Source organism: Lissotriton vulgaris, chromosome 3_1 (genome assembly GCF_964263255.1).
Source record: "Lissotriton vulgaris chromosome 3_1, aLisVul1.2, whole genome shotgun sequence".
In the NCBI taxonomy this organism is placed as follows: Eukaryota; Metazoa; Chordata; class Amphibia; order Caudata; family Salamandridae; genus Lissotriton; species Lissotriton vulgaris.
The window spans coordinates 1832992158-1833012960 of record NC_141689.1 but is presented as its reverse complement, the minus strand read 5'-3'; positions in this window follow the sequence as shown (position 1 = coordinate 1833012960).

Sequence of the window (20803 nt, the reverse complement as noted above, 5' to 3'; positions counted from 1 at the left end):
TGTTCGTTCGTGGAGCCATTTCTTCTCCAGTTTCTGGCAGGTGTGTTTGGAGGTCTGTAGTTCTTCGGTGAACCAGGTGGCTTTCTTGCTGGTACGACTGTCTGTGGGTTTCTTGAGCTGGCGTGGGTGTTGGGGCAGTCATCGATCCAGTGTCTGAGGTTGCGGGCGACATCGTCTGGGTCGGTGGATTCGGTGGGTGGGTTCAAGGCGAGGGTGGCGGCCAGCTGGCCCTCTGTGACTTTGCTGCAGCAGCGACGGGGCAGCTGTTGAGCGCATTGGTGCGTTGTGGCTTTCTTGTAGGTGAAGTGGATCACAGAATAACGTAAGACAAAATCCTAAACTTACTATTTTTGGTATTCACAGAATGCACCTACTACTTTTGGTATTCACAGAATGGATTTACGACTACTAACTTTACGTCCAGACTCGGCTGGAGATTCTGGCTTGGAGGTGGAGTTTCTGGCCCGGAAGCAGAGCCTCCTGCTTGGAGTCGGAGCTTCCGTCCCAGAGGTGGAGATTTCGGCTATGGCTAAATCTCCACCACGGGCAGGAATCTCCACCTCTGGGCTGGAAGCTCCGCCTCCAAGCCGGAGGCTCCGCCTCTAAGCCAGAAGCCCTGCCTCTGGGCCAGAAGCTCTGCCTCCAAGCCAGAAGCTCCACCTCTGGGCTGGAAGCTCCACCTCCAGGCCGGAATCTCCGGCCCGAGTACAGACGTAAAGTTAGTAGTCGTAAATCCATTCTGTGAATACCAAAAGTAGTTAGTGCATTCTGTGAATACCAAAAGTAATAAGTGCATTCTGTGAATACCAAAAGTAGTACATTTAAGATTTTGTCTTAAATTAATTCTGTGAATCTGGCCCATTGTTTGTAAATTAGTCGTTTTGCCTGTAGGGTTTTTCAATATTGAAAATACTTGGGGCATATTATCAAGGGCCACGTTAAAATTATTGGTGGTTCAGCGGCAGAAAACTGCGGCTAAAGCATCGATAATGGGCTTGATAATATGCCCTGAAGAATTCCAATAGAAGCCCATGTTCACACCAGAACCTGGACTCCTATTGGAATTCTCAAGGGCATATTATCAAGCCCATTATCGCTTATTTAGCGGCAATTTTCTGCCTCTAAACCGACGATCATTTTTTATGCCGCTCTTGATAATATACCCCTTGGTTGTTTATATCTTTCTATTGATATTCTGTTCTCTCTTGTAGTGTGAATAGGGGTATATAGATTGAGGGGGCATACTGATTTTTATTCCCCAATTTTAAAAAGATTTCATGTTCATTGATGATTAGTTCTAATAGACATGTGGAATTAAGTGTTATTGATCACATCTCTCAATGATCTTCTTTATTTGGAAGAAATTCAATAACTTATATATTTTCACTTGTAATTTTTTCAGGAGAAGGAATTACTTTAAAAAGTCTTAGAATATTTCCCTGATTCAGAGTGTCTTGCCTACCCCTGGTTCTGGTTTGAAGATAAGCTGGATCTTAATATCAATATGTTTGTTGATTATTTTATTCCTTCTATCTACTGAGATGGTTATATGTTCTTTCTTTGATGAACTCATCTGTAGTTTATGACACTATTTTGGACTTTGTTGGACCTTAATTGTTCTTTGTATTGTTTGTATCTGATTTCATTAGTTTATCCATCTGTATCACTACACTGACCCTCCTCGATTTTTACTGGTCATACGATCTTTTTAGTGTATCCAATTTAATCGGTGTGTCATTGTTTGTGTGGATGATTCTATCCCATGTTGGTCTATGGGCTTCACATTACAGGGCTTCTCTCTTCATTCCATTCATTTCATCCGTTCTGTGTCCAGTTTGAGTCTATGATATTGTATTTTGCTTTTTTTTCCTGGTGATTCACAAATTTGTTGTTCAACTAGTTTGCTCTTTTCTTTGGATTGCTTAGTAAGAATTTTCTTACTCTGATCTTTGTAAAATAGTAGGGAATACTTTTTATTGTTTCCTTTAACTTTACTGGTCTTATTCCCAGATATTTCTTTATATTGATTAGGGCTGTTTATGCTATTCCTCATTGATCTTGTTGTTTGTTTTTGAGGTGTAGTATTTACTGAGGGATTTTGATCTTATTTCTAGCTTGACTTTTTTTCTCTGCGTTTTTTCATCAAAGTAAAGGGTGGAGAAGTTGACTGCTTGTTTACTTGATCTCCTATTTTTTCCTTAAGTGGGACCTTAAAGTTTTTTTATTAATGTTAAATACCTACCTTTCTTGCCGGACAAGAAATGTTTCTGTTATTATGATTTGCTTTCCCAGTTTTTCACCCTGTCCAATGATTCAAAATGTTCCAAGTTGGTTTGTAGTTTTATCTTTTTGCTTTTTCCTAATTCCTCTGTTTTTCCTTTTCTGTTTTATTTATCAGTCGCTGAAATTTGAAGGCTCATTTTTAAGTCCTCAAGTATAGTGCCCAGAACATCCGGTATTGTGGCCAATTTATTATCTATTAGAGCACACAAGCAATCTAAGGGTCCAATTCACAAAGGTAAAGAAGTCTTACTTTAAGACTTCTGTTTTTCACAAAGAGCATTTGCTACTCGTAAATACCCTTTGTGAATAATGAAAGTCATAAAGTTTAACTTTTGGTATTCACAAAGGGCATTTATGAGTAGTAAATGCAAAAAGTCATCAAGTTAGACTTTCATCTCCCTTTACCTTTGTAAATTAGGCCCTACGTATGGAACTGTAGCTTGTGTTTGTGCTTGTAGTGTCAAGTTGTGTAAGGGGGCCAGTTTCTGGTCTATAACTGCCACAGAATTAGCCATAACATTGATAAGATCAATTTGTACATCTGTTTTATTAAATTCGTACATTAGAGCTTCCAATGTTTGATGTGAAGTTCTGTAAATATGTCCAGTATTGCCCCTATATCTGGTGTCCCCGTAGATTTAAATTTTGAAAGAATTCATAGTTACATTGTGATGGACTTTTGGTCACAAATGAGGAGTTTAATTGATCTTCATCTTTCATTTTTGACTGAATGAAACAATTGATTTCGCTGCAATTATTTTGGTCACCTGGTATGCTCCAAAACTGCAGATTATCAAGTTTTATTCGGGGTTCGCCCTTACATTCTTAGTGATCTTTCCCCTCTTTGAAGATCTCATAGGAAGGGTTATATTTCCACTTAATATATTATACTGTGCTTCCTGACCACCTGAAACTAGTTGATCTTGGTTTATCTGATTTATTTGTGGGAAGTACGGCATAGAATCCATTGCAATTATGCACTTCTTTATTTGTACTGTTACTTCAAGAGGGAGCGGTGCCCCCGATATCAGTAATTTGTGAGGTTTACTTATGGGTCTTTCAGGTAAGTCTGGATATTCTTGTAGCAATTGTGTTGCTGAAGCTAATGTTAACATTTCCAAGTCAGTTATGTCCTCCCTTGAAAGCCCTCATTTTCTTTTATCACCTGGTAATCTGAGACTCCCAAGAATAGTCTTGTCCCTGACACGCAGTTTGCATCTTACTTTCTAGTTTGATTGGAGATCATAGGCTATGTGTTTCCATTTCAGTTTCAAGTATGAACATATCTCCAGTTGAGTCTTTTGTAAAATCGAATTTGTGAGGAATTTTCATTGAGGTTCAAACATGCAAGTAATTGGTGAGATTAAAGGTTAGTTCCCCCTATGGTTCTTGTTTTCACATTTTTTGATGTTGTTGAAGCTTGAAGTTTATTTTTTGTAATTGGGAGCAGGTGGTCTTTCTTTACCTAAGCGCATGGCTCTTTTGTTTAAAAAAAAAAAGTTCCTACTGTTCCTGTGGTTATCAGAATGTTAGGAATAGGCAACAAATGGAAACGTCAAACCCAATGGAGCAACCAATAACCTGATGTTAGGTGCCCAACGAGCACTTTGTATGGGCTCTTCACTCTGGGTATAGAGCCTATTGGATTGACCTTCTTATGGTCACAGTGACCACCAGTATCCCCCACCAGGTTCTTATTTTGTTTCTCCCTTCCCCCAACTTCCCCAACTGGCCAACTCCACTGTAACTGCTGTATACTCTCTGTCCCTGCTACTTAGAGCTACTTGTAGCTGATGTGGAGCTAATGCCGACCCTGATGGGTGCTGCTCCAGTATGCCTAGCACAGTGTGTAGGAGGGCTGATAAGGAGAAGTGTGGGTCAATGGTTAGAGCAGCAGACCCTGATGTAGAAGTCTGGCCCGGGACCAGGGTTCAATTCCCGCCTCGGCGGGTCTTGGGGCTCAATTTCCTCAGACCTGATAATTCTCGCCTCGGTGCCTATTCTAATAATGAGCCCCACTCTGCAACTCTGGGCAATAGCTTGCTTAATCTCCACAATGGCCCCAACAACGCTAGGATACCTGGCCTCACCTTGGGGGTGCCCAGGAGTGGGCACATCACAGGGAAAGGCCAGGAAGGGTTCCTTAGCGGTATTCGTACAAGCGCCAAGATGCCTCCGGGTAGTTGTGCGCTATACAAATACGTAATTATTTATTTATAAGAACCAAACAAGGAACCAACAGCCTGGGGTGGCCAGAGAGGGGCTTTGGGTGGGAGAGAGCAATAGCAGATCAATAAATAAATAAATAATAAGCAAAGAATCCTCAGATAACCCTCTTGCCTCCCAGCTCCCAATTACCTTTGCACATGAAGCTGGTGAAGCCGATGGTTAGTCTCCCAGTCCTAGAAATCCTGCAAGTTCCTGGGCAACGTTTGCAGTCCCTGCTGCCTCTGTTGCCCTCTGTTGACCTGGTGAGGAGCCAGGGTTGTGCCTGGTGCCAATCCCAATGCAGATGCTGAGCCTATTGCAAGCGGGCTCACCAGGCAGGAACCGAGGCTGCACCCGGACCTGGTCGGGCTGCTGCACTGTGCTTACATTCATGGCACCGCAACTCCGCAGCAAGGAAAGAACTGCAGGCAGAAGTCAGAAGGCTCAGAGCAAGTGAAAGGCTATGATGCATCTCTCTGCCTTTCCACATCATCCACGTCTTGTCAGCGCCGGACCGAGGGAGCTGCAAAAGAGGCCACAGCAGGGGCCCGCAAAAAGAGCAGCAAATAGGCCCCCTGCAGCAGGGGTTGGGAGGTGCAGGTACAGCTGCAGAGTCAACAGCAGCTCCTCTGTTCATTCATCCCACTCCTGCTCTGCTCCAGGCTCCTCGCAGCTGCATCCTCACGTTCTCACATGACCACCTATGGTGAGTGCAGCACTTATTGTGCTAAGCACTTGAGTATCCCTTTAAATATGTCTCAAGCCTGCCTTTGCAGCCTGTGTGTGCAGTTTTAAAACTACCGTTTCAGCCTGGCAAAATAACCATTTTGCCAGGCACAAACTTTCCTTTTAAATACATATGTCACCCCATTAATCAATGGCTCCCCTGGGAATGGGCCTTGAGGTTGCTGTAAATAATCAAGTGAATGGTCTGCTGTATTTTCACTGTTCCACTTTGATTACTTGCACACCTCAGATTCCTTTAGCTGCAGATGTGGGGTAGGGGGCAGTATCCAAATTTATGTCATGGAATGTGGCAGGACTGCAAGCTAAACAAATTGATCTTGAGTGGGAAGAATGTATTGATATTCCTGGAAACGTGGGCCATTGAACAACTATACAGACCTGTATATTTAACTTTTTGTTGCTAGTTTCAATCCATGTAGATCAGGTAGAGCCTCTGGAGGCATAGTGATTTGGATTAAAAACACAAATAATTTGAAGCTGAAATCCTTAGTCACAGGATCTACAGACATTCTAGGATCCTTTTGACATTTCTAAGAGCAGCCCCGATAAAGCACATAGCCACGTTTCACATCTATATACATGCAAAACAGTGCAGAATGTTCAACTATACACAGCCTTCAGACCTTACTTGAGGATAGCGTTCAACACTCTTGGCCCACCGTTATAGCAGGCAACTATAATATCAAGTTTGAACTCTTAGGAACTGTTTCAGCCCTTCTGGCAGATGAGGATAAAGGATGAGGCATTCCTACATTTCCTAGTAGGCCTGCCACGAAATGGCCAAAAGTAGAAAGCAATTTACTGCAACTTTATCTGAATCATATCTGATTATCAACCCCGCAGTACCTCTAAAAGCTGTATTGGTTATGTCCTTCTTGGTTTGAGATTATGGTATTAAATGATTAACATGGAGGTTGTTACTTGTGTCAACAGCAACCACAATTTCTTGTTACTTTTAGCCTGGTTTTATTGTTCAAGCCTTCTGATCAAACAACTGATATTTTTCCAACACTGTAAGCCCTCACAAATAACTGCAGGAACATAAAATGGACCAATATTAACAACAACACTCATGTTAAGAGTAGGATATACCAAACACTATTGGATAATTTCTATGATTCCCTTAGTTTAACCTCAGTTAGGTTATGTCTTAAATATGCTGAATATTTTGAAGGTCTTAAACAGTATTATGAGAGGTTAACTCTACAAGGTCTCCTTGGGTCAGGAAAGAATGCAGGGATGCAAAAGGTCACCTGATTAGGGCTATTAAGGAGAGCTCAAAACCAGGCATACTGTAAGCCAGGAAGTCTTACAAGGCAATATTGATCAATACCAAGGCACACTGGGAGGAGGAACAGTGGGCTAACGTCTAGAGACACTCTGGAAACAAGATCATAGAGCATTTTTGGAAATTATCACTTTGGGTAATAACTGCGTCTAAACCACTTAATGTTTTTGTCCTATTGATCAGTGAATTGACCACTTTAAAGCACCATACAGGGACTTTCCTAGTATGAGACATGGCTCCTAGAAGAATGCCAGTAGGGCCTGTCCTTTGACGACTCTTGACCCATTGGTGAATTCTCAATTGTATTCACCATAGAAGAAACCACAAATCTCTCACATGTGAAGAAGGAAAATGCCCCTGGCCTCAACAGTATTACAGTTGATTTATTCCATTCTGAATCAGACATCTGAATCCCCTACTTGAACACTCTAAGTAATGCCATAGCAAGCGGGGATGAGATCCCAGAGTCATGGAATGGTGCCATCGTTGTTCCCATCCATAAGAAGGGCCCTGCAAATTATAGGCCAATTCGCATTATTGACAATACCCAGAATATTTCTGCAGGCAAGTTTTGCTTCGTCTACAAGACTGGATGAGAGAACACCAGGACTTGTTGCAATTTGAGTCAGGTTTCCATGCAAGTATTGGTACGATTGACCAGACATTTTAAGTTTGCGGAGTTTTGCTCTGTGGAACTCCGCAAAGTTACAAGAAAACTCTGCGAAGTTCCGCGAGTGGCAAAGTGCAGTGCAAACTGCAGTTTGTGCTGGTATTTCTGCCGCTTGGGCAGAAATTCTACCTGAGCGGCAGCTCACGCTTGCGAACTCACTGTCCGCAATCGCAAACTTACTGTTCACGATTGCGAATGGGGAAAAAACTCTGCTGGACATCGTGAAGCAGAGTTTTCTGCTCTCCCTGAGCTCTGCAGGAGTGCAGAAAACTCAACGATCGGAGCGAAGTTCACTGACCAGGCCTATTCACGACCATCTGTTGGAAGAATATTAAAATCAACAAAAACCATCTAGAGGTAGCCATCATGGACATGACAGCTGCATTTGATCTGGTTCTGAGAAGTACTCTCTGGGGGGTCCTGAATCCCTGATGACCGTCTTCTTCTTCTTATTAGGTTATACATAGACACATATGCCCAGGCCAGATGCAATGACCAGGGGGATTTTTCTCCCATGATTCACACCCAGCTTGGGGTGAGGCAGGGGTGTGAAGTGGCTCCCATATTGTTCTCTCTGTCTATGAATGGCATGGTTAAAGCACTAAACAATTGCCAGCCTGATGCCCCCAAGATAGCTGGCACTTGTACCCCTGTTCTACTTTTTGCCGATGATACCCTGCTGCTCTCTCGTACTCCTTTAGGCTTGCAGGATTGGTTAGATCATTTGTGGATTTTAATAGGAGCAGGGGCTTAGAGATCTGGAAATCTGGGAAATCTAAGTGGATGGCTATTATCCCCATTGCACTTTCAGGAGTAAAATGATCATGGAGGGTACGATTATAAAACACGTCAGGAGCTTTGACTACCTAGGAGTTAAGCTCACAGATAAGCTCTCTTGGGACCTAGAGCTGCAAAAAAGCAAATTTATACTAACATAGATCAGCAGCTATAGGAAAAACCATACATTATTGACTAATAGGGTGGTGTCCCCAGTCCTCTAGGTATATAAAGCTGTGGCCACAGGTGGCACTTTATATGGGGTTCCTGTGATACTTCACAACTAGCTGTTATAGAAAATAAATTTGCTAGATCTAGCTTGAATGTCCCTGTGAGTACATCACTTACACCACTAAAATGTGACCGGAACTTAGACAGGACCGACATAACTGGCCACCTCTAAATCTTGCTTTCTTGGGTCAGAATGTGAACAATCTCTGATTTGGTCCATTACAGGAGTTAATATTGCAAACTAAGCACTGTAGCATACCCTGGTCGGAGGCTCTTAAAGCCTTGTGCAGTCAGTTAAAGCTCGAGGGTTTGTGGCAAGAACCCAGTAAGTTGAGAAGGAGCTCAGCCATGAAGATTAACAGCATTTGTTGGGAACATGTTCTCCAGAAGGTAAGGCGGAGGCGAAGTGAGATTGCCTGACAGAAAATTATCTAATAAACAAATGTACCTTGCATTTTGAGTAGTTTATTGATAGAAGCCCCCCCTCCCCAAGACAAAGATCTTATATATTCATTTTTGAGCTGATACTCTACTCCTCAGGGCGTTTACCTCAAAGTGGAGTAAAGAGGGCAATGAGACAGGGAGGTGGACGTTATGCCCTAACATTTCAGAAATAGAGGTGCATATCTTGTTATTGTGTCACAAACATAAAACCCTCTGGTCCAGGTGGATTTTCCCATTATGTCACAATATAGGAGTATGTCACTTTTGGCCTTGATACTAAGATCTGACATATTGGAGCCTATTGTGTTTGCTGTTTCAAGATTTTTACAGTGGGCATGGTCTGTTGCACTCTATTAGGTGTGACAAGCATATATGTTCCCCTATCTTAAATTGATGAACTGAAGAAATGTGTACTAAAGTCCTTTCATAGATAACTGCAATTTTGTAAACAAGATCAAGGGGCCGGAGTTACTTCTAATTGGGCCTCGGTGTGGTGGGATGTTGTATAGTCAGCGCGTTGCCCCTATTGTAGATTCATTGTTGTTATGCTTGGGCAAAGTTAAACTAGGAATGATGTTTAGTATACTACACTCTTGTATGTGATCAAAGGGAGTGAGTATAATACATGTATATGAGGCAACTTTTTGCTACTTGGTAAGGCGTGTTTGCTTCATTTGTTATACGATGTGTCTGCAGCGACCTAATGTTTGCTTTCTGTGTATGCTTTTGCTATTGCACTTCTATAATTAAAAAGCGGATATCTTATTGAGATTTGGTATTTGTTATTGTTATTGTTATTGTTATATGCACTTCTAAAGCGCAACATTCATCCAACCAGGATATCACAGCGCTGAAATTGAGCAGTAAACCATGGGCAATTACCGGAGACCACTGTTTATTCTAATATAGGGAATAATGCAGTTTTTAATTTTTTCATAAAGGTAGGGTAACAGTCCGTAAGTCGGAGGTCGATGGGCAGATCATTCCAACATTTGGCAGCAATGTGCGAAAAGGCGCGTCCACTCATCCTGGCTAGTTTGATTCGTGTGGTGACTGCTTTGGCTGAGGCTTGTGAACGTAAGTTCCGAGCTGGAGCATAGAGCTTAATTCTATTCCGCAGAATGTAAGGACCAGTATTATGTAAAGTTTTGTGAGCAATGCATAACATTTTGAAAGATGCTCTTTGTCTCATAGGCATCCAGTGTAACGCTCTCAGGCAGTTGGTAGCCGAATCATACTTTCTTTTATTGCAGACAGCTTTAGCTGCCGCATTCTGGACCAATTGTAGTTTTGAAAATAAGTAATCCGCCATACCAACAAATAGCGAATTACCATAGTCCAGCCTACTAACTAGTAGAGACTGGACTAGGATCTGTCTGCATTCCAATGGAATCCAGGGAAAGACACGTTTCAACATTTTTAATATGGCAAATCCTTTGCCACATATTGTGGTAACATGATGTTTCATGGATAGAGTAGTGTCCATCTGGATTCCCAAGTTTCTAGCGGACGAGGTTGGATTTGGTGGAGTGCCTAAGGTATTTGGCCACCAAGAATTGTCCCAAAGCTGTTTAGCTCCGCCAAAAAGGAGGATTTCTGACTTGTCAGCATTTAGTTTCAAGTAGTGACCATGCATCCAGTTGGATAGCTCTGACAAGCAGTTATGCAGTCTATTTTTGGTGTCTTTTACACCATTTAGGGTTACCATCAGCTGAGTATCGTCAGTGTAAGAGCAGATATTGATACCCCATTTTTTGCCTATAGACGCCACTGAGGAAACATAGACATTGAACAGTGTTGGGCTCAATGTTGCTCCTTGAGGCACCCCATATTTGATCTTCCGAGGAGTAGAGGTAAAGTTTCCTAAACAGATGGACTGGGATCTATTCGATAGAAAAGACTCCAGCCAATTCAGGGCTTTACCTTGAATTCCTTTAGCAGCTAGCATATGTATTAGCAGTTTGTGAGAAACTGTATCAAACGCCGCTGATAAATCAAGTAGTATCAGGGCGACCGTTTTGCCTTTATCAACCTGCATTCGAATATCGTCCATCACAGCCAAGAGCGATGTCTCAGTACTGTTATTTGATCTAAAACCAGTTTGGAAGACGTCCAGTAGGTTATTGACTTCCAGAAAACTTGACAACTGTTTTGTTACCAATCTTTCTAAAACCTTGGATAGGTATGGAAGCTGTGAAATGGGACGGTAATTGGCTGGATCGTTTATATCCGCGCCAGCTTTTTTCAGTAATGGAATTACAGCTGAATTTTTCCAGACTTCTGGGAATACAGCTTGCTCCAGGGACAGATTAAGAATTTTTGTAACTGCTGGGCAAATTATGGGTGTTAATTGGGAAAAAATATAGTGTGGACAAACATCCCATGGCGAACCTGATTTAATTTCTGACATGGCTTTGCTAACCTCGTCTTCAGAAAAAGGGCCAAAAGTAGAGCAGCTGGCCTGCAGAGTAGAATAAACATGATACTCTACATAGGTCTGGCTGTTATTTGTAAAGGAAGCATATATTTTATCAATGTTTTCACTGAAATAATCACTAATTTATTTGCAATTTTCGTGTGAAGGAGTCAAGTTAGAGGTGAGACTAGGGGGATTGCAGAGTTCTTTTACTATTTTAAAAAGCTCCTTGGACGAATTTTTATTCTCTAGTATTTTTTGGGAAAAGTAGTCTTTCTTTACTTTACGTATGGCTGTATGGTATATTTTCAGTTGATGTTTATAAGTGGCTCTGTCTTCAGGTTTTTTACTTACTCTCCATTTGTGTTCTAGTGTAGTACATTTTCTTTTTTCAATTTTTAGGTCTAGACCATACCATTTCTCAGAGATTTTCCGTCTAGGTCGATCTATTGCGCGGGTCCGTGAACAATGATCCAGCGCTTTCTCTATGTTGCCAAGCAATTGACAAATTTCTTCCTCACATGCAGTTTCAGAGTTGGGATTATAAAAAAACTCTTCATTAAATCTTTCACAGAAAACTTACTCCAGCATTTTGTAGAGTTAGTCGACTGAACTAACAGTCTTTTATTTTTTATTGGTAGGTTTAAGGTAAATTCTATCCTATAGTGATCTGTCCATGTCAAAGGTGTTATATTTGTGATGGTAGTATTTGTTATGTTAGTAAATATAAGATCTAACATGTGCCCCGCTCTATGTGTGGGGTAAGCTATTTTCTGCGTCAATTGCATAATTTCCATATCTGTTGCAAGGCGTTTAGTTAGAGGGTTATCAGGTAGATCGAAATGAACATTAAAGTCACCAAGGACTATAATGTTTTTATGATTGAGACAAACTGGAAGAATTTGTTCCAGGAGTTGGGTGCTAAAGTCAATTGTACTACTGGGAGGATTATAAATGATCGCACCTCCGAGGATCACCTGAGTATTAATAGAGATGGAGATAATCAGAACTTCATGTTTACCTAGTTGTGTAACTGTTTCTTGACGACATGAAAAGATGTCTTTAAATATCATGGCCACCCCACCACCCCTCTTAATTGATCGATTTAGATTAACAATTTTGTACCCATTGGGTAGAGCTGCAGTAATATCAGGGGTATTGTGCTCACCAAGCCAAGTCTCCGTGATAAAAACAAAATCAGGTTTAATATCCTGTAGCATATCCCATATTTCAATAGAGTGTTTGGGAAGGGACCTTGCATTGACATAAATGCATGAGAAATCCTGAGTGGGAATTTCTTCAGATATAGGACACTCCGAGTAGTTACTATTCCATCTACAATTCCGACAGCTAAAGGGGCCCAAGGTATTTGAGGGTCCTACTATAGCACAATGGGAATGATAGGATGGTATGGGAGTATTAAGATTGAGCAACTCTCCACGAGAGTATACCAGCGCAGATTTGCCTGGTCTATTAGCTCCCACGAAAGCCTATAATCCATGTATGCCGCTATCATTGTACCTTCTATTTGCACTTTTTCAAGATTTTTGCCCAGCAATATTTGATTGTTTACTTTTATGTACTGGTAATCTCTAGGCCACTATCAAAATGATTATTGTTATTGCTGCCATATAACTCTGGAAATAATGTGGGCCACTAAATCTGTGTTGTATTTAAAGGAAAAGATAATTGTTTATTGCCACTTCTTTTTATATTTTGTATCATCTTTTTTTCATACATTACTTCTAGTATGATGATTTCGATTTTTATAGGGCCCAATCAGATTGACCTTGCACTGCCCTTCATGAAAAACCTGAATCTTTGTATGCTGCTATCATTCATAAGCATGGGAGTAAAATCTGTTCCGTTCGCGGAATTTGTGAATTTTCTGGAATTTCGCGGTCCTTGCTGAAATATCTGCGAAATCGCGTGCGGGACGGATTTTCAAAAACTGAAGTACATGAAGCACTTACAGGGTAACCAGTTCATGTTTGGTGTCTTTGTAATTGTAAAGGAGGCATTGGATATAAATATTTGACTCCATCCACCAACTCTTTAGTGCACCTCTGGACCTGTGGAAGACTCTGCCAGGAAGAAGTGCTATTGTGCTGCTGAAAGGATTGCCCCTCTGCTGAACTGCTGCCTTGAACAACCAACAGCTGTCTGTTGTGATGAATTGCTGCCTTCTGCCCTCTTGTCTGGCTGAGAAGGACTGAACTTGAAACCTGTACCCAGGACCACCAGAGTGGCTCCCAGGGCTAGTCTGTTGTAACCAGCACCTGGACTCTTTAATCTGTCAGTGCAGTTCTGCCAAGTGGGCCACACCAGTCCTGGACCCTTAGAAGTGGGCCTAAAGGTACTGTGCAAGCCCATCTGTTGATCTAGGTGAACTGACGCATCTCCTCTGCTGCATGGTGCAACCCCGATCCAGACCTCGTATTTTGAATATCTTGTCTACAGCAGCCTTGCCGATGATGCAGGTTATCGCATCACAGCTTTCAACTTCTCAGAACAGGCGCATCAACTTGACTGCATGTCACATCCTTAATGCCAGACTTCACAGCGCAAGTCCTTATCTACAGCATCCTTGACAATGACTCAAGACCTCGCATCAGAGCTTCATAGCTCTGAGGAACTGACGCAATAACTCAGCTGCACGACACCTCCTCGATGTAGGACCTCAGAATGCAGTGCAACCAACATTTTATGTACTCTTGTTCAGAAGGCTATCTGGGTGATTGTAGCCAGGCTACGCTCCATTGAGGTCCGCCTGAACTTGTGACTTTGTTGTGATCTGTTGTGACCAGATATCCACAGTCGGTGCTCTGTGCTTTTTGACAATATTTTCACAGAAATCTTGTTCAGAAGGCTTTTCTGGTTCCCTGTAGCATGCCTACTATCCATCACCATCATCCTGAACTTGTGACTTTGTTCTGGTCCTGTGCAACCAGGTATCTACAGTTGGTGCTTTGTAGTTTATGGTGCTATTTTCAGTGAAATATTTAAACTTGCATATCTCTGACTGCATTAATTCGATTTTTGTTGTTTTGGTCCTGTTGTAATTATTAAGAATTACTGTATTTTCCTTATCTGTTATAGGATTCCTTTTGTGGTGTATTTGCATTTTATTTCTGTTTGAAGTGTTGCACCAATACTTTACACATTTCCGCTCATTTAAGCCTGTCTGCTCTATGTCAAGCTACCCAAGGGATGAGCCCAGGGTAATACAAGGCTTGCTTGTGACTTCACCCTCACAAGAATAGTGGCTATTGCTTGAGTAGGGTTTAACCCCCTTCAACCAGTAACCCATTTTCATACAGAAATGTTACATAAGGCAATGTAAACTACAAAGTATAGCAATCACATATCATCCTTACTGGTAGCTGTACATTTTGATTGATTGCCAGGCCTGGAGAAACACAAACTCAGGATTTAAAATGTAATTCAGTGGTTGGGTTTGGCCTACTAATAAGAATGTATCTTTATCCAAGCAAACCATTGTAGCACTCCTAGGATCATGAAATACTTGAAAAAAGTGTAAGGTTCTAAACCTATGTTTTGCCTTTTGCATGTAACTCTTTGCTCACTGTGCTATATTAGGTTTGTAACTTATGAACTGCAGGTGAGAAGAGGATCACAGTGGTAAAGAAGAAATCTGTGATTTGCATGGTGCATGTTCTTTGCAGCAGGCATACATTAATCACTAAAGTTGCCTTCACATTTATATTGTTGAATGGAAATTGCTGGACACACAAATAGCTCTGCAGCAGGTGCTTTTAAACTTGTATGATATTTAAAATGGAGTGCCCCTGAGCTTGGAGCCCGGAGCAGTAGCACCATTCACACTGATCTAAAGCTGGCCCAGAATTACACAAGCAATCGCCCTTCCTCTAGTAGAATGGGCTCTGAGGTCCTGATGGTGAATGATGCTTGACCCCTGTATTTTCTCAAACAAATTCTCAATAAAGCATAGATCAGTAATTAAAAGGTGGGTAATTACCAGTCCTTTTTGAGTTTTCAACTCATCAGTGAGGATGACTTGGGAAATATGTGCTTTTTCATCAATTCCAACAAGCATTCTCTCCATTTCTATATTTCATCAGGTTTCTCTCCGCAAATTGGCTATGGGAAAGCCATAAAGGTTACAAGTAAGGTGGTGTTCCTGCATTACTCATATTCCTGATACGGCCAGTATATCCTGCTAAGAGCCAAATCAGAATTAGGGGGAAACTAGAAATCCATGTCTTAACCGCATCGCTGCGGCGGCTTTTCCCGCTGTGTACGGCAATTTGCGAAAAGCAGCGTTACGCGACGAGCTCAGCTCGTCATCCGCACACGACTACCGTGGCTGATGACGAGCTGAGCTCATCATCAGCAGCAAAGCGGTTAAGGTGGAGAAATAAAAGTACCACAACTCTGCCAATCTAAGTAGTACAAAGAGGAGTGTCAATTTGATCTGAGCATTATTTCTGCATGGTATTTAGCCATGCAAAATGTGTTACTGCTTATCCAGATGATACACACAGACATACCAAAACTACAAGAAGATAACGTTTTTCCTATTTGGAAATGCATGATCAGCGAAAAGGCCCTGTCTATAATTTCAAAATATGTAATGAAAGTTATGAAAGACAAATGTAAACATTAATTTTCGCATTTCAAAACAAATTTTAAATCACGTGGTCAGAGGAGCACACTCAATATAAAATGTAAAAAATGCCACAGACTGGAAATAAGAATGAAAAGATTACTTACCAGTAATCCTCATTACCCACAACTATAGTCCTTCTCTTTCTAGTCCTTACATCACGAGAAAGTGTGCCTCCACCCAGGCTATTTCATTACCATGTCCTTTTTTCATGCCCAAAGATAAACTTCCCTAACCCCCACAAAAAAGGCTCCTCATCTAGCAAAGAACTGCTTTACATATCAAGTTGCATTGAGGAATAAGGACCCAGGGTCAATTCCTTTTTTCCTACCTACTGGACCAAATGCAACAATTAGCCAATTGGATTTCTTTATATACTTTGTTTTGTCTAAGGAGACTAACAATGCCCTCTTGACATCCTACTCTAAAGGGGTCCAATTTTCATCCTCAGAATGGAAGAATGAAAGCACTATCTCTTGGTGTTTATGAAACTGTGACTTCCCTGTGGGACAATCCTGAGGATCCAACTTCTGAACCACCTGACTTGGACATAATCTGATATAAGGATATGAGGCTAACAAAAGCAACCAAAGCAGCAGAAACATGTTGACCATTTTTTGATATCTAACAGGACTCCGGTTCCTTAATTCAGAACCTTGGCAGTCCGTTCACTCTGTTTTTAATCCAATGCAGGTTGGCCATTATTAAAGATTTTTGTAAAGGCTACAACCTTTGTATTTTTTAATATTTTGCACACTCAGTTATAGTCACATTCTAATTTGGGCACTGTTACACTCACCACATCCCGCTCCGCTGTAACCAGGTGTTGTAGCACGCTGGGGGGACATTCGGTCACCCGAGCGGGGACCCAATGATGAAGCATGTCACCAACTAGTGGTGAGTGAGGGTCCTTCAAAATAAGAAAGGATTTTTCCCTTTCCCCTTATGATAGACTTGGGTGATCATTTCACTCAGGAGGTATCCTCCTAAGAGGGGACCTTTTTGGGTACTCACAGGGAGATAGAAAGAAAATACTTTGTGCATGTGCTTGTGGGTGTATGGAGGACGTTCCATGCATGCAACCACATGCACAGTACGGAGTTAAAAAATAGACATCACAATATAATAATTTTTTGAGCACTATTTAATTTTCCACTTAGTCACTCCTCTGTTGTTGCTTACAAATTTGACTGGGGTACAGGAGTGTCGACTCATGCCCTCTCTCTCTTGTTAGTATTGATGGAACTGGGACATCCCATGTTGTGCTGATTGGTTTGCATTCTGCTGCACCCGGGAAACTAAGGCATTTTGTATTTCATCTAGATTCTGTCTACATTCCTGTTTCCAGTGTCCAAGGCACCCATATTAATGACAAGGAATATGTTTCTTCTGCATGTTTATGTTCGCATTATTCCCATTTGAATTTACAAATCTTCTACTTCTACCCTGAGGAACAACAGTCGCAACATGTGCCAAATGCACATTATTTCCTGTACACCTACTCCTTGCATGCATTAATTTGCAGCAGAATTTTCACCGTCAACAAGGCCAGAAACAAAAACTAAATACTGTGGGAGGGATCTGGCAGCACTCCTCTAAAGATTTCCTCCTTTCATGCAATGTACTGGACTCCAAGCTTCCATCTGTCTGCTCCAATCACTTCTTCCCCAAACCACGCTCTGACCACATTCCTGGACTCGGAGGAACTCCTGATACCAGCTTGTCGCCAACTTGTAGGAAGGATGAAACAATGCTGCAGCTAAGTAAGTGGTTTATTAGAGGAACAAACAGAAAGCATCACCACATGCCAGAGAGGTGACTTCCAACTGCCACTCCTCCATTCCACCACTCATCTCCCCATTCCAGAACCTGCAAATATCCTAAATACCACAAATACACAATCTGATTCTTACTACTCTGCTGAAAACATGTCTGTCTGATCATTAACCTCTCTTTCAACTTCATCTGTTTAGCATCATTGCAATCCCTGCAGTACTTTGTGCTCTTGAGTATCTCATTGACACTCTTAGTCTGCCAGTATATCATTCTCTGTTGAATATGAGAACTAAGACCTAATAGACAGAGTGACATGTAACTGCTAACAGCTTCTTATGTCAAATTTTCACTATACTTTCTATAGATTTATATTAGCCTCACTTAGTATGCATGAACTGATCGGTTTAGCTCCTGAGTAGCTCTTGTAATCACGGACCTCTTTCTCCCTCACCTTTTGCTTCAAATACATAATTACTTCCTTATACTTCTCTATAATATTTGGTAGCTGGATTATCTTGAGGAGGAACCCTTGAGGCTCCTCTGTTGGCAATATTTTGACTGCCTTACATTCAACCCATAACTCCATCAGAGCAATCATTTCAAAAAACATAATCAAATCCACCCATAGAATCTTTGAAATCATTACTAGTCTATCAGATCCACTTCCACTTCCATATACCATTTATCTGATTCTTATTTTTTTTCCATCAAATTATGCAATTATTTGTAAATGCAAGATCTGATCCATTCCAAAGAACATGCACATATGGTCTATAATGGACCTCTCACAAAGAGAATTCAGATAAAAGCTTTTCCATTTCAGGTTCACTCCTTCTATTTCCTCCAATCTGCCCAATTTCTTTTACAATTAATTAATTCTCTAATGTGTGATGGCAAGGTTAATAAACCCATTTTGTTTACCTCAGTTTCGCTCAAGTCCATTCTGTGTTTTCTGCACAAATGTATTTTTTATACAAGAATAATGTTACATTCCTCCATTAAATCTCCAAGATCATCATGTGATTTACACACATACATGGCTGCTTACTTACTCAGACTTTTCACTTCATTATATAGAGACAATATTTCCATACCAATCGTACCCTGTAAAATTTCTCCAAATTCAAGGCCTGATTTAGATCTTGGCAGAATGCCCATCGTCCCGCTGGGGCGTTGGGTATGCTGGCTGAATCTCCATCCGCGTCGACAGAGTGTTTCCCGTTGGGTATGCAGCTCACTGCTGCTGACAAGGCAGCCTCCTCTGTTGGTGAATAGTACTCCACTGCAGTCATTACGGAGGGGTTGGGCCGAACCTATTTTGATTTCAGAGTTGTGCTGGCAGTTTTCTAGCAGTGGGTTGCCTACGGAGTGAAGCAGTCACGGGATATTATCAACATTGGAATATTGGTATATTCCTGTAGCTGTAGGATGAATGCTAACATCACACACCTGTCGTGTTTTGGCAAATTGTTTGCACCTGCAAACCACACTATAAAACACACTCCATTTCAGATTATGATCCTTTGCTATTTTGCAGTACCACAACATTTGAAAGGTGAAATCTGGACACTGAAGTCAGGTTATTTTGGTTGCTTGTCCCTTTTTTCTTCTTTCCTTTATTTCCATGTGCTAAATTAATTTGATTTTATCATATTTATTTGGATAATGACAGGACACAAAAATCCACGTTTCACCTAGGGAGAATTGTCAGTCATGGTGGATGAAAAGGGAAATGTGGTTCAGAATAGTTGACAGAGTAAAGCTGTAGCACACAACCTGCACATACAGGAGGAAATTAGGGAGAGCTGGAATGACCTGTGCGGAAGTGTGCCTTCCCTGGCCTCCAAGTTTCACCTGAAGGCATAGAGGACTGGTGCTGGTTCTCCCAAGCCCCCCTTAAAACTCATGCCCTGAGAGGAGAATGTCTTGCAAATCCTACATCCTGAAGGCTTAACAGGAATCCTTGGTGGAGTGAAGACTAGCAAGTTATACTTTTCAATGTGTTGCTTAACCTAAACGTCCTGCTTGCTGTTGCTAATGGGTTCAGCAAGATGTATTTTACATAGAAACCTACATGTATCAGTGACATCTTGTTTGCCTGTTTGTTTGAATGTATTGAGTTTTATTTAAGATAGCAGGTTTCAATAGCCATCACGTCACACAATGTTATGGTGCTTGTAAGTGTTTGCACTCCAAAGGAAAAAATACTTATGTGTTTTAGGTTGGTGATAATATTAATGCTCTCTGTTTTGCTCATTCTTCCTTCGTTTTCAATCATAGTCTCACCTATGGTAAAGTGCCATTTATTGATCAATCTCTATTTGATGCCATGTTTTGAAACTTTTTTGTGCTGAATTTTTGTATGTTGTCCTTTTCTTGGCATGTAATTGAATTGATGATCTTACACATTTCAGACGTGTAATATTGTATGCTGAAGAAAAGTGGCATATGTGAAAACTGAACTCTGTACTATTTATATGGTGACTAATGCTAACCGGCTCTATAGGTTATGTACATGTCTGTTTATTACCCTGATAGGACTTGGAATAGGGAACTTCACATTTCTCCTCTCTACTGTGTTGACTATTTGGTACATTTCATGTATGTTAGACCTGACATCCTTTGGTGTGGTCTCCTTTGAACATATTGGCTTCTGAACTTCTGTTTGGACCTTGTTTGCTGGTGTAGAACTTTCAGCGCTTTGACACTGCTCTTCAGTGCCAAAATACTGTGCTTGTCATATACATACTGGTGATTGATGTATATATGAATGGCTGATTTGAGTTAGCTGTAAGTCCCTAGTCTAGGGTTAAGACATAAACCGAGTGCATATAACTCAAATGATCCTCTGTGTGTCTGTAACATTGATTGTGCCACCCACAGAGGTAGCTCTTCAAATGTGACACAAGTTTGCCCTGGCAGGGTCTGTGTGAGCAGGTTACTGTTACTCTGCATTTAAAAAGCTTCCTGCCAAGTTTCTCCATGTCTCCCACTACATTGGAGTACTCTCTGGGGGCAGGGTGTGGTATCCGGAAGTACCAGGGCATGGGTGCAGGTGTGCTACATTTACTGGTAGTTAATGGTACCAGATGGTGTGTTCGGTACGGCGGGCCGGCTTCACACATCGATTAACATGGGGTCACAGAGGAAAGGCTAATCAAGGGCCATAAACTAGGGGTTCAAGGGAAAATGCAGATGTCTGCTGATTCTGAGGGCCCTTCCTAAACACATACGAAGGGGTGGAACAGGCACCTGCATTCCAAGGGACAGGGTCTTGGGTGGAATGGAAGATAGGACAACAGTTAGAGAGGGCCT